Source organism: Mytilus galloprovincialis, chromosome 6 (assembly GCF_965363235.1).
Source record: "Mytilus galloprovincialis chromosome 6, xbMytGall1.hap1.1, whole genome shotgun sequence".
NCBI classification, from domain to species: domain Eukaryota; kingdom Metazoa; phylum Mollusca; class Bivalvia; order Mytilida; family Mytilidae; genus Mytilus; species Mytilus galloprovincialis.
In genome coordinates this window covers 26,182,653-26,197,319 of record NC_134843.1, presented here as the reverse complement: position 1 = coordinate 26,197,319, position 14,667 = coordinate 26,182,653, and the positions used below count along the sequence as shown (strand labels likewise).

Here is a 14,667-nt window from a genome sequence, read left to right as displayed (position 1 = left end):
AATCATCTCTTTTAACATAAATTTTTGTATTAAGCTTCCCGTTAATGATATCAATATCATGATCGAGGACAGGGCAGTGGTCATTGTTAGTATTAGCTTTATTTAAAGTAAGTTCAACGGGATAAATTTCTTTAGTATACATAATAAAGTCGTCATCATTGAGAGGCAATATATCATCCAAATATCTAAAAGTATTGATATTTTTTTTTGATGAAATGTTGTTTCGATGGGTCTTTGCTAATTTTAGTCATAAATTGTAATTCATAACAATACAAACACAGGTCCGCAATAAGTGGTGCACAGTAAGTCCCCATTGGAATTCCAATAACTTGACGATATACGGAATCACCAAAGCGAACAAAAATGTTCTCAAGTAAAAATTCAAGTGCATATATCGTATCAAGGCATGTCTAATTGACATAATTCTTTTGTTTATCGATACTAAAAAATGACTTAAAAGAGTTTGAAAATATGTACTCGTATTCTGACTTTTTGAATGCCCAGTTAATTAGGAATGTGATTTTTTTCTTGATAAGAATATGAGGCCATGTTTTTTGAAATTATTTGTCTTCTTAAAATCAGATGGCATACAGGTCATGTGAGGTAGTCATTTTCATAACTTGGCAATTGACTTCGTCGTCATTAGACTGTTTAAATACTTTTATTTAAACATTATCTCCGCTGAAAAAAGATGGGCGAAAGATACTAGAGGGATAATCAAATAGATATCAAATGTACCGGGCTTATACTTTAATACGCAAGACGCGTGTTTCGTCTACATAAGACTCATCAGTGACGCTCAGATAAAAAAAGTTAGAAATTCAAACAAGTACAAAGTTGAAGAGCATTGATGACCCAAACTCATTGATCAAAAATAAATTGACAGCACCATGGCAAAAAAAGAAAAAGACAAACAGACAAATAATAGTTCATAAGACACAACATAGAAAACTAAAGACTAAGCAACACGAACCCAACTAAAAACTGGGGATGATCTCTTTCATTACAAAAATCCTAATGTTATTCAGTTATAAAATGTGTCTGATGATACTTCCTTACATTTTACATAGCCACAATGGCTTGAAGGGGCACTAGCTGTCAAATTCTTATAGTTATTTGATAACATAGTAAAATATTAATCCAAATTTAAAAAAAAGTCTAAAATAAACACTTAGCAGGGCATATGGTAGATTTTATGTAGCTTCGTTTTGTGCTTATTTTAGTCTTGACTCCATCTACTTAACTATCGAGTTAACCTCCGAAGAAAAACCATTGTCATACATATATAAGCGATGTAAACATAAAAATAGAAATAAATAGGAGCAAACTTGTGCAATTAAATTTTCTAGGTCTGTTTAATTTCATATTATAGATTAAACATATATGTCAATCATCTTTTTTCCTGTGAAAGAAGTGGGTTTTTTTGTTGATCGAATTAGTCTATCACAATATATACCTTTGTCTTACTTTCAATGTTGGCATTCTTTTCTTTTAAATAACCGAACACGCATAGAACATGCGTTATCAATCTCCAGCGAAGGGGTTAAATTGAACTTCTTAATGAATACGGATTTAATTAGGTCGAAATATTCAATTGCCTGTGCATAATTCACCATCAATGTTAAATAGCTTAATTTGACAAAACTGAACCATACTGGTTGCTAAAAACGAATTATTTTTCCATTATTTATCTTTCATTAATGAATGAACCAAAAATAATCATACTTTAGACTTTTTTTTTATCTCGTAGCTAGTGCTCCTTTAAAATAGAACAATAGTGTATAAGTTATGTTTTTTTATATTTTTTTAAAACCATTATAGAAAAATAAAAATTGTAAATATTTATCTACTGTCCATTTTAATAAAAAAAATTACTGCTATGAAAGTTTGCCCTAAAGTGCCGAGTTTTACGATTTGGATCATTTATTTTTTTCTATAATCTTGAAAACAAATAAAATAAAAAAAATACTGAACTCCGAGTAAAAGTTCAAAACAGAAAGTCCCTAATCAAATGCCAAAATCAAAAGTTGAAACACATCAAACGAATGTACAACAACTGTTATATTCCTTGCTTAATAGCAGAAGCATTGTCTTATGTAGAAAACGGTGGACCAAAGCTGGTTTTATAGATGTCAGATGTCAGTTGAAATGGATGTGAACATAAATGGGAAATATCAAATGATAATTTGTTGACTTGATCCTGATGTAATATTCAATATGTAGTGGTATTTTTAGAAAATGAGTCGTTTTTATTGCCCTTTTCTTATTGAAAAAATATTCAACAAACATTCAAACTTCCTCAGGGGTATCCTTTAAGACCACTTTAAATGATATAGGTAATTACGTATTAAACATTTCCATTCTTAATTTTATATTTTAATTACGTTCATGAAGTTAAGCACCTTTGGTTTTCATATTTTTTTGGTATGATCGTTTCCGATGAAGGTTAATCCAGTTAAGGTGGTACCTAATACTACAGGGAGATAACTCTGTAAAATCAGCAGAACGTTTTAATGACGTTGTGTTGTTAAGGGAATATTAAGCTTCTCAATGATCAAAATAAGTTTTTGTCAAACTGCTATGTAACCAGTGTAATTTTTCTGATTAAACGGTTGGTTCAAAGTTTTTGAAATTTTGATATTTTTGTCAAAGGGTCAAACTAAATACTTTGTCAAATTTATAGAAAATTAAACGAGCCAAATTAATTTTAGTTCAGGTGTTAGGTACCACCTTAAGTGTTTTTTTCCCTTCGAAAGTTGATAAATAGATATAACATCAATGACAGAGAAAATCTTAATTACAATACAATTGCAGCACAAGATTTTAGGTTAAAACATGCATTCTCAGTTTGAAAACAAGAATGTAACTGTTTAGCAATCATTGTATAAAGGAAAATAACCTTTTATTTGAAATATGAATTATATTTTGTTTGTGGAATATATGCTAATGATGTAATATCAATAATACATATAGTTTTGTTGATTTAAAAACATGTGCATGTAGTTTAAAAATTTTATTTTCGTAATTAAAATTGAAATGCTTGCTTTTATAGTGTCTTGAGAGGGTGTGGGCTAACCTGGGAACAATGTGGTAGTTTATCAACATATATGTTTACATACAAATTGAAATTGAAAATATAAAATCCTCAAGAGAACATCTGGCTATGACGTTCTAAGCCCTCAGTAAATCACATTTTATTTTATTTGGGCTTCAGCTATCTACAAGGATGTTCTTTTCGTTGCTAGTCAAGTAGTATTTTGTCAATAGATATATATTTTTTCCATGTAGAATCCTTTTAATATTAAACTTAAGAATAAATTCATTAAACCTCAATTTCTATCATCCACTATTCTGGAAAAATATGTATATGATAAGTGGAAACAATTAAACTAGCTGTTCGAAACCAAAAATAAACAGTTCATATAAAAAAGAAGATGTGGTATGTTTGCCAATGAGACAACTATCCACAAGAGACCAAAATGACACAGACATTAACAACTATAGGTCACTGTACGGCCTTCAACAATGAGCAAAGCCCATACCGCATAGTCAGCTATAAAAGGCCCCGATATGACAATGTAAAACAATTCAAACGAGAAAACTGACGGTCTTATTCATGTTATTTGTAAAAAAAAATGAACAAAAACAAATATGTACTACATAAACAAACGACAACCACTGAATTACAGGCTACTGACTTGGGACAGGCACATACATAAATAATATGGCAGGGTTAAACATGTTAGCGGGATCCCAACCATCCCTCTAACCTGGGACAGTGGTATAACAATACAACATAAGAACGAACTATAAAAATCAGTTGAAAAAGGCTAAACATGGGGAAATGAACTTGTATCAGTGCTTATGTTAATCTATTGCATGAAATGCACAATAAACAGCTGAAGGTATATTAGAAGCATGATATTTATCAATGCAAACTTTCTTTCCTTGTTCTTTATGACAAACGAAGTGATTGGTTGTTTTCATCAGGATTCAAAGAGAAAACAAGCGTCCTTGTTTATGCCTTTGAAACAATAAACTAAAAATGGAATCAATAACAGTATTTATTATTCTTGCTTCTTATATAACTAAGAATCGATTGTTTCCTATATGAAACTACTAGATATTTCTTAACAAAGATTTATTCATATTTGTATCCGTAACTTTGGATCTTAATATCTATCATGGTGTTATGGCACCTCGATTTTTGCATTAATGAATTGATTCATGTGTCACTATATTTTTATTACAGATAATGAATAATGCAGTTGCACACTACCTAGAGTCGTTATTATTTATTGGGTTTTTTTGTTTAATAATTTCGAATACCTTAGTGTTTCAAAAATGATATCGGGTATGTTCCTAATGTCGTAACTACAAGCCACTTCCCTTTTAATAACGAATGTTACTTACCAAGTTAGACTAATTACGGGCTTTTAATATCATGAGCAACACGACGGGTGCCAAATGTGGAGCAGAATCTAATTACCCTTCCAGAGCAACTGAGATCAATCCCAGTTTTTGATGGGGTTCGTGTTGCATATTCGTTAGTTTTCTATGTTGTGTCATGTGCTCTATTATTTGTCTGTTTGTCTTTTTTTCTTTTTTAGTCATGGCGTTGTCCGTTTATTTTCTATCTATGAGTTTAACCGTCCCTCTGGTATCTTTCGCCTTTTTTCAATGCAAGTCGATGTGACAATATAAGAAACTTTTTAAAACCATACAGTCTGATTTAAGACAAAACAATGAAAAAAAAATCTGATTTAAGACAAAACAATGAAAAAAAAACGATATAACGGACACCAAGCAACGATAACCAATAAAAACATGCTGCTGCCTATATAATGAAGTTGGATTGAATATTTTTTGGTATGCACTAAACCCATCATTAACCTTGAACAATGGTGTACCTGTAAAAGCACAGCATAATGAACTGTAAATATCAATTTTAAACGGCGCATATTATCACATAGACACGACGTTTAGTTTAAAATGGTCCTCTGGTTGACAGTTGTTTAATAGGCAATCACACTTCATTTTATTATTTTCATATATAAACAGAAAAATTAAAGTATGAACCTGTTTAATGCAATTTTTAAAGGGGTACTAGGTGTCAAATTCATGCTCACCGATTTGACTCATATTCAAATATTTGATTTATAACCATGTAAAACATTTATCCAAATTGTATAAAGTCTAAAATAAACAATTTACAGAACATTGGGTCGAGACTATGTAGCTTCGGTTCGTGTGTATTTCAGTCTGAACGCCGTAAACATAACTATCGAGTTGGCTTCCAAATACCTCCGATGACCATACAAGTGATATAAACATAAATGAAGATATATATGTAAATAGATAAATCAAATTCACATGAATACGGCTTTAATTAGGTGGAATTATATATTTGCAAGTGAATAATACATTATCAATGTTTCTTCGCTTATTTTGACAAGATTGAAACATACTGGCTACTAAAGCGAATTATTATTTCTCTATTTTACTTTAATTAATGATTCAACAAAAAACAATCATCTTTTAGAACTTATATTTATCTCGTAGCTAGTGCCCCTTTTAAGTACCTAATATTGATAGGATGTAGTTTAAACAAATTCATTTATAATGCATAATATACAAGTTTTTACAATTTATATTAATCCTTTTTCTACTTTTCACTTATGCGAGTGCTGCCTTGTAGCGGCATTAGCTTGCTCTTTTTAGAAATCTACTAGTGCAGATATGTTAGTCTCTAACACGATTTGAATTAAGACCAAACGTTTTCTTAAGCACATATTTTATTTATTATGTCTTAATTTATCAAAACTCATATTCAAAGACATTACTACGATGTTTAGATGATCTATTTAAAGGTGGAACATCGGTATATATTTCCGTAGATACTTTTTTTTAATTTGCTAAAAAGATATGTTTGCAATGCTTTTTTGTTTTGTACATTAAAATAAAAACTGTTGGTCACCGTGCAATTTTTCAAGCTACAGGTCGTGCAAAATGTCCAAAATTTGAATAAAATATTTATGAAAAATACAGTTTTGTGCATAAAAAGAAAACTATGAGATCGATTTTTGAAATTGATAATGAGAAAATAGGTAATATAATATGATTCAAGAAAATAAAACGAAAAATGGTGTAACCGAATTCTTTCTACCCGCAATCTAAAATGAAAATGACGCTATCAATCAATCAAGAATTTAAATTTTACTACTAACATAGGTGTCTCCCCTTAAATGACTAAGTTGAAAAATTTATTCTGAAACATGAATATTTGGTTTTGGCTAATGCAATGAATTACCTGTTTTTCATTATACAAATCAGCAGTTTCACACATTATTGCAAATATATAATATTTAGGTAAAGGACTAGGAAAAACAAATATCAAAAGTGTAGAAAGTCGCAAGTTGAAAAGTTTATAAATATAAATTAAACAAGTCTTTTTGACGACGTACAAGCTTTTCTTCTGACAAATTTCAATATTTTGCAATCAAAAATGTTTAATCTTCATTGTGATAGATTTCATGCCTTTGAATGAATTTTTCCACGGATACCAGAATATACTAGTTGTACGATCATCAACAGAGTACCTTCCATTTGGGTTGACCTTGGTGCACCACCGCCCTGGCAAACCCTGATACCACCATCCACCATTCGTATGGTCAGTACACTTTGCTGTTGGCATGTAGTCATTGTCACGATCTTTGGTTGAAAATCGTGTATCGGTTAAATACTTTTGACTGCCCAACATTGCATCCCCTTAAATTCAAATGAAAAGAAAACAAATGATTAATGTCGGAACTCATAACCTAAGATCTTTTGGAAGAAAAAAACCTAATAGACACTAAAAGTTGAGAAATTGAAATTATATGTAAAAAAAGGTCAGACAACATTTTTAACAGAAATGAAACCACTGAAAAAAAATCCAGATCAAAACAGCTTTAAGATTCAGCGATATGAACTCAACAAAAAACTGAGAATTAATTAAAGTAACTCAGTTCGAGTTAAGCTAGCCAAAGTGGTTCAAGGGTATTTTGTTTCAACTAGTCTGCAGCTACTGTGAATAATAAAGGCAACAGTGAAATATCGGTGTTCGAAGGTCATAAATAGATTGTTTCCCGGGTTACAAACTCAAACTGAGAGAAACACATCAACTATGAGAAGAAAACAAATAAACAACTGGAAACCTGAAGTGCATCAAAAAAGAACTGCTGACATACACAGAAACAAAGTTTTGCTACCAACTGCTATATTCTTTAAACAAAATAAAAAAAGAAGTATTTTAATTTCATGTATTCTTGTATCAAAAATGAACATGGGTCACACACACATTGATTTAACGAGGATAATTTGAACATATTTCCTTTAATAGCCAGTATATATATATATATATTAATGATGTTTATCAAATAACCTCATCATAGATACCAGGATTGAAATTTTGTATTTGTGTCAGACGGGAATCTCGTTTATAAAACACTCATCAGTGACGCTTGAATGGCAAAACTTTAAAAGGCCAAATGAAGTATGAAGTCGAAGAGCATTGAGGACCACAAAGTCCAAAAAATTTTGCCAAATACAGGAAGAAAAGCCTTAGTCTTTCTAAATTCAAAATTGTGTACACAGTTAAAATATAATTATGACCATATCAATGATATAACATTTCAAGACATACGTGCTGGCTGAATACTGGGCTGTTGATACCCTCGAGAAATAAAAACTTCAGTAGTGGCATAAAACACTTTACAATTATGTTCATATGATTTATTAACTTTTTTTACAAATACATGTCTTTCCAAAAAAAGACATGAATCTATCATACCAAGTCCTATCCATAGTCATGTATAGAATTTATAAAGTACAATAGGTCAATAATTCTGAAACATATATAATTAAATTGAGAATGGAAATGGGGAATGTGCCAAAGAGACAACAACCCGACCATTGAGCAGACAACAACAGAAGGTCACCAACAGGTCTTTAATGCAACGAAAAATTCCCGCACCCGGAGGCGTCCTTCAGCTGGCCCCTAAACAACTATATACTAGTTTAGTGATTATGAACGCCATACTAAACTCCAAATTGTACACAAGAAACTAAAAGTTAAAATAATACAAGACTAACAAAGGCCAGAGGCCAGAAGTATTCATTGTTAAGTACATTTAAATTTTCTAGCAGCTACAGATATGATTTCGTTTTTTTTTTCTTAACACGACTATGCACTTCAATAGAGTTATCAAAACCGAAAGAGCCATAGTTGAGCAGATATATATTACCATGAATGCAATCGACTAGATCATGTAGGTCGTACATATTATCTTTTTTATATAAGCTTTGGATTTCAAATATTTTGGCCACGAGCATCACTGAAGAGACATGTATTGTCGAAATTCGCATCTGGTGCAGGAAAATTGGTACCGTTTATGTTATTAATTTATCAGGCACTACCGGTAAAAAAATGTAAGATGTTGTTATTACTTGAATAAACAAATACAGCAGACACAAATAATAAATCATTTTATTCAAAAAAATTACCCCTTTACTATATATATCATGGATGGATACCCCATACCCTTTGTTTTTCTATTATATGATAGACGACAATGTCCTATCTATATTACATCAACACTAGTAAATGTTTGCAGCTGACCAGTCCTTCTCCATTACATAGACATTAAATAAAAATATGTTCATCTAAGAATTTTTTCTACCCATGTTCAATAATTTAATATAGAATTTTCATAATAATCACCAAAAGGAATGAGAAAAAATATAATATGGACCGTACCTGTTTAAATGTTGGTTACCACCGATAGTCGTTCAAATGAGCTATTTCAGAGTGCCCCATTGGCCATGAAATATATTTTGCGTGATATTCAATCAACATTTTATTTAAAAGTACACATATTAGTTTTGTCTAAATGATTATAAGCAATCTCCGATGCCTTTATAAAATTAATGAGGACACTTGAATTATAAAAACAGCCCATACAGTTACAGACAAAGTAATTTTATTTTCAGTACCAGGGCCCACGATCATAAAACTTTACTCAGCATTCCGAACAATCAATTCGTGCTCGGAACACCTCATGCAATATGTAGAATGATTATGTGTACCATTTCTTAGGACAAAATCACCGATATTTTTAATTTAAACAAATACACAGCAATTTATGAATTCCTGAATTTATGAACATTTCGTAATGTTAGTCATTTTCAAAGACTTGATTCACATATTTAATGTATAATAATAAAAGTGTTTGGCCCAAAATAAATGCTTGTGTTTTTCTTTTAAAACAAAAATGTATTTCTAGTTAAGGTATACAAATGTCAAAACAAAGAAAATTTTAATTAAAAATAAAAACAAATTGACCAAACTTTATCTCTATGATTGGCACATGAAGGTACGGTTTAGTACATATTAAAAATAATCATATTAAAATTACAAATGTAGCATGATACAGGTTATGATCTCCTGATTTGTTTAACGAATGTATTATACTAAACTCCTAGCGGGAGGGATTATGCCTTATATTCATATGATGAAGACATACTGTCCAAAGTCAGGAGCCTCTGGCCTTTGTTAGTCTTTGTTAGTCTTGAATGCTATATAATCTCAAGCCATTTATAAATTTTGGAGATAAGTATGACGTCCGTTATCACTGAAACAGTACAGATGTTTGTCTTGGGGCTAGCTGAAGCACACTCCTGTGGCTGGATTTATCTTAGACCCATTGGCGGCTTTTGACTGTTTTCTATATTTTGGTCGGGTTGTTTTCTCTTTGACACATTCCTCATTTCCATTCTTAATTTTATGAATACATTTTTTAGTCAAAACATCACTGTTGGATCCAAACTGTATCGTATGACTTTAATGTACGCTTACCAGCATTCCCAGTGTACCCATCTAATGTTATTTCATATCCGTTAGACTCATCTGCCAGTTTGAATATCTCGTACTGAGCATAGCGCCATTCTTCAGACCAATCTTGTACGTCGAATCTCAAACTATACGACTTTCCATTCAAGATGTTAAAGATGTTGTCGTTACCTTCAGAGATAAAAAGGAGATTTTTTTCCGGATTTACTTTTGCTCAGTTTTTTTACTGACGATAACATACCCGGTATAGACAGCTGCCGATTGAAGGTCAATCGGAAAAAAATATATAATTTTTACATTATTACGACATATCTATTTTCTCCTTTTAGCGACATGACATATCGTTATAACAATATAGATTTTTTAATGTAAGGTATGGAGTCATGGTCGTTATATCTTATAGTTATTAGATTTTTGATTTCCATATACTTCAGGTAAGGTTTTCATGATACTTAGATTTTTTTCTAGGTGATAGTATACCAATATGATATGCTATTTTACTCAGGGAGGAGTATCTGATTAGTTTCAAAATCGAATATCGCCTTGTTCTTCTGGGGGGAGGGGGGGAGGTAGATGTTAAAAGGTAAAAAAAAAATGTTTACCAAAAGTACTCAAAAACAAGATTTTGTTGTTGTTTTAGGGAGTTAAAATAAACCATTGCAAACAAAAGGCCAAACAATCCCGTTTCTGGGTCCTATGTTTATTTAAAGAAAAATGGAAACTTAACTATTTTCATTTGTAATGAGCTAAAAAATTGATATGTCCCTGAACTTGTTTTTGTGGAAATTGGTGTTACATATTCACCATGCCATCTCTGTAAAACGCAACAATGTTTCACAATGAATCTGCAAAGACGATTTCCAATTGAAAGTCATATTAAACAGCATCTTTTTTCAAGAAATAATTTGTTCGTGTAACACTCTGGAATTGAACATAATCAATGAGAGAAAATAGTAATTAACTTAATTTTTAACCCCAGATCGATCAGCCGGAAGTATAGGTGTTTGAAAACTTTGGTCAGAGCTTTAAACTTAATATTTTGAATCTAAAAATAACATTCTGATTGCTATTAAAAGTAATGAAAATATCTTTATTGTCCCATGTTTTGTGAATTGTTTGTATGACTAATCCTTGAATGTGTCAGTATACATTCATTATTGATAAATGTTTTGAACACCTTTTGTGTAGTGAACTTGCATCTTACAAAATTACGTGGGTTGTGTCTTAATTTGAATATTTGTTTGGCAAAGTGTTCCTTCGTTTGTAGGAGACAGGACATATTTATTCGAAACGCAGTCCACCGTGTCAGAATTTAACGCATCTTAATTTAAAAATTTACACGAATATGTTATATTTGATTCACATCTTTCTAAGCAAAGGCTGATCACCAAAGAGAGTACTTGACGCTGCTTTCCATGTGGTGGTTCCAACAATCAATTTACACATAATCTAATAGTTCCTGAACAGAATTATCATAGAACATTAACGTTGTTTTCAGAATCTAGTTCTGTTATCATGCGAAATTTAACCTGTTATTCATCCATCTGGTATGACATAGAAAATGCATAAATATTATTGTGAAAGTTATACTTAAACTTACCAAGCCAGTATTCTCCCGAAAGGCTTCCAAAACCTTTCTTATAGTCTGCCCAATCTCTATAGAAATCTTCTGACCCATCTAGTCGTCTCTGGATCACCTATAACATAGACAATGAATCGTTTCATATTATTCCTATTTATATGTTAAATTTGTGTGCAATTGTTTTGGTTGCAACATTTAACTATAACTTTTGACTTATTTCTTGGTCAAAAACTGAAAATGAAGTATTTTCTATAGTAAGCTTGTCAACAATAACTTTTCGAATCGTGGTACATGTTCGAAATATCTTAGTCCATTGAAACTTTGTAAATGTAACAAAATGAATGATGAAAAGAGCATCTTTTTTTACTAAATTGAAGCAAATGTGTCAAACAATTAAACAACTATAAAATGTGACTGACTTTTAAAAAGCTATCCCAGCTAACTCTGAGGTAAATTCAAAACGGAAAGTCCGTATTCGAATGGCAAAATCAAAAGTTCCAACACATCAAACGAATTGATAACAACTGTCATATCCCTGACTAGGAAATGATAACTGCAAAATGATTGATTAAATAGAGAAATGAGAGATATACGCTATGAGTGCATAATAGGCCCATCGCTTTTCCAACGAATACAAATTGATACCTCATCAATGGCATATCAAATTAATAACAAAACACAAAACAAGAGAGAGCTTGTTTTAATAGAATAATTCCCTTACAGTACTGACGAGACCATTTCTTAATGCGCTCATGTTATCAATTGACTGGGTCAGATTAGGTGAACGTTCTTCTGTAACGTAGAATTATCAAATCGTACTTGTTATAGACATTTAAACTGTTGGGTCGACAAAAAAGCTAAACCATAATCAAATAATACGAATATTAGCAGAGTACTAAACCTTGTGTATTGATTTTAATGTTGAATACCTGAACATTCTTTTTTGTTCTCATCCATATGCATGACTTTTACTCTTTTATTCTATTCTAATCCCAACTGGAAGGCTCCTTACAGACTGAGTGAGCGTTAAATCATTGTTATCATAGCCGATGACAAAAAAGTTAAAAGTAAATGATTCAGTAGTATCACCAACATAAGTCTTGCGGTTGTCCAAACGGTTACATGGATACCTCTAGATATAAACCAGTCACCAAAGTTGCATGCAAACTCCTTTAAGTATGAAGTGAAATCACAAAAATACTGAACTCCGAGGAAAATTCAAAGCGAAAAGACCCGAATCAAATGACAAAATCAACAGCCCCAAAACATCAAACGAATGGATAACACCTGCCATTTTCCTGACTCGGTACAGGCATTTTCTTATTTAAAAAATATGAATAGATATACACAATTTATTGACATTACATAAAAATGGATTCAACATATTTTTTTTCAGTTATTGTCTTTAAACTGGAAAATCTCCCTACTTTTTTTATTCAATAATATTTTATTGTAATAATCAAGCAAAAGACATGGATAAAATTAGACAAACCTGGAGAAGAAATAAGAGATGTGCAATTGGGGATACCATATTCAATTTCAAAAGATTTCCACTAAAAAAAACTGTCATTCAAATAACACAATATTTCCATAGCCATACCAGTACCGAAATACAGAAATACTGAGTTAACATGCATGTTGTGTTGACTATAATGTTATGTGTTTGTGCGTTTATCTATGATGATTGTTCTTGAGTGTGTTTGTACTGTAGTTCTGTCACGTAGTGAAGTCATTTCAGCGACATTTGGTAAATTTTCATAAAGCGGGAGCTTTGCCTAGCGTTTATATCAGGTTCAACCAACTATTTTGATCTCAAAATGAATTGTACCAAGTCAGGAATACGGCAGTTGTTAGCAAATTAGTTCGTTTCTACGTATGCTCGTGTTTTTTAAAAAAAAATTTCTTCACTTCAGTGTTCCTATTGTTCTTTTGTTTTCCTCTTATAGTTGATGTGTTTTAGTTTTCAACCCCGAGTAGGTTTTTCTTAATCGATTAATGCGTTTGCATCTATTTAGTGATACCCTCGTGTACTAAAATTTCGCCAAAGAAGAATCGAAACAATGGTTTTACTTACAGTAGACGATATCTGGGTTCTGTTCAATATCGTAGAAGCTACAGAGATCTAGATAGCAGCTACATGTAGGCTAGCTACACGTTCAGTCGTCAAAAATCTACGTAGCCCTATGTAGCTGCTACGTTATTGAACGCAACCCTGTTAAGATGCGCATATCGATAATAAATGACTCATAAATTACTATCGATTTCTTTATTGTAAATTTTACAACCTACTACAGAATGTTAACAGTCAATATACCAAATTGTGGTAAAGGAGTAGGTCCAGTAAGACTCCTTTTTGGCCCCAGAATATATCAGTTTTACAAAATTGTTAAAATGTAAACTTTTAGTTATTTAATGGACAGTAGAATGCTTCTACTACATAAATATGGGCTGTTTTTGACAATACAATGCACATATATCGGGTACTTGCACCAATAAGTCATGCTAAATTACTGAAATCTTCATAATTCTAGCATTTTAGTTAAATTTAAGACGGTTTCAGTGTAAAACGAAAGTGGCTGCATTCGTGTTCATCCTAAATATTGAAATGTAAGTTGTATTTGATGATAATACATAACATATATAAAGGTTGAGGATGAACACGGATGCGGCCTCTTTTATTTTTGACAAAAACCATCTGAAAAGTGACATTTTTCGGCATATTTGGTAGATTTGTCATATTTAAGCTTGAATCGGAACGTTTTTAATGACTAAATTAGTTAAAATCTTTCACATAAATTAATTGAATCAAATGAAATAGACACTTAAGTGTTTGAAAAGTGATCAAAATCTTTTGTCAGACGAATCTGAAATTTGAGGCCAAAATCGGTCCTTACCGGACCTACTCCTTTCTCTCAGACTGGTTTCGCTCAAAGGGTTTATTAGGAAATCCGAAAGTTGATGAAACCTAGTAGAATTTGAATATATAAGGTTAAACATATCATACTAAAAGGATCATGTCACAGTTTTCCATATTTTTTTCTCTCAAAAACTTAAGTGTTTACTATGCTGTTAATGACGTGTATAATATTTTTTTATATAAATACTTTCAAAATTGCAATTTATATTAATGTTGATGCATCTAATAAAATTGGGAATATGTACCAATAGATGTATTCTCGTAACAGTGTGGAGAACT

At 31.4% G+C, this 14,667-nt stretch overlaps 1 long non-coding RNA gene across 1 annotated transcript; it reads right to left on the bottom strand.

Moving 5' to 3' along the window:
• Positions 1-5,074: 5,074 nt before the first annotated feature.
• LOC143078062 (uncharacterized) lies at positions 5,075-11,587 on the bottom strand. Its single transcript, XR_012979028.1, has 3 exons — positions 11,490-11,587; positions 9,896-10,060; positions 5,075-6,768 (listed from the first exon to the last, which is right to left on the bottom strand). It is a non-coding gene; the product is annotated as an uncharacterized LOC143078062 (long non-coding RNA).
• Between the last annotated feature and the right edge of the window lie 3,080 nt (positions 11,588-14,667).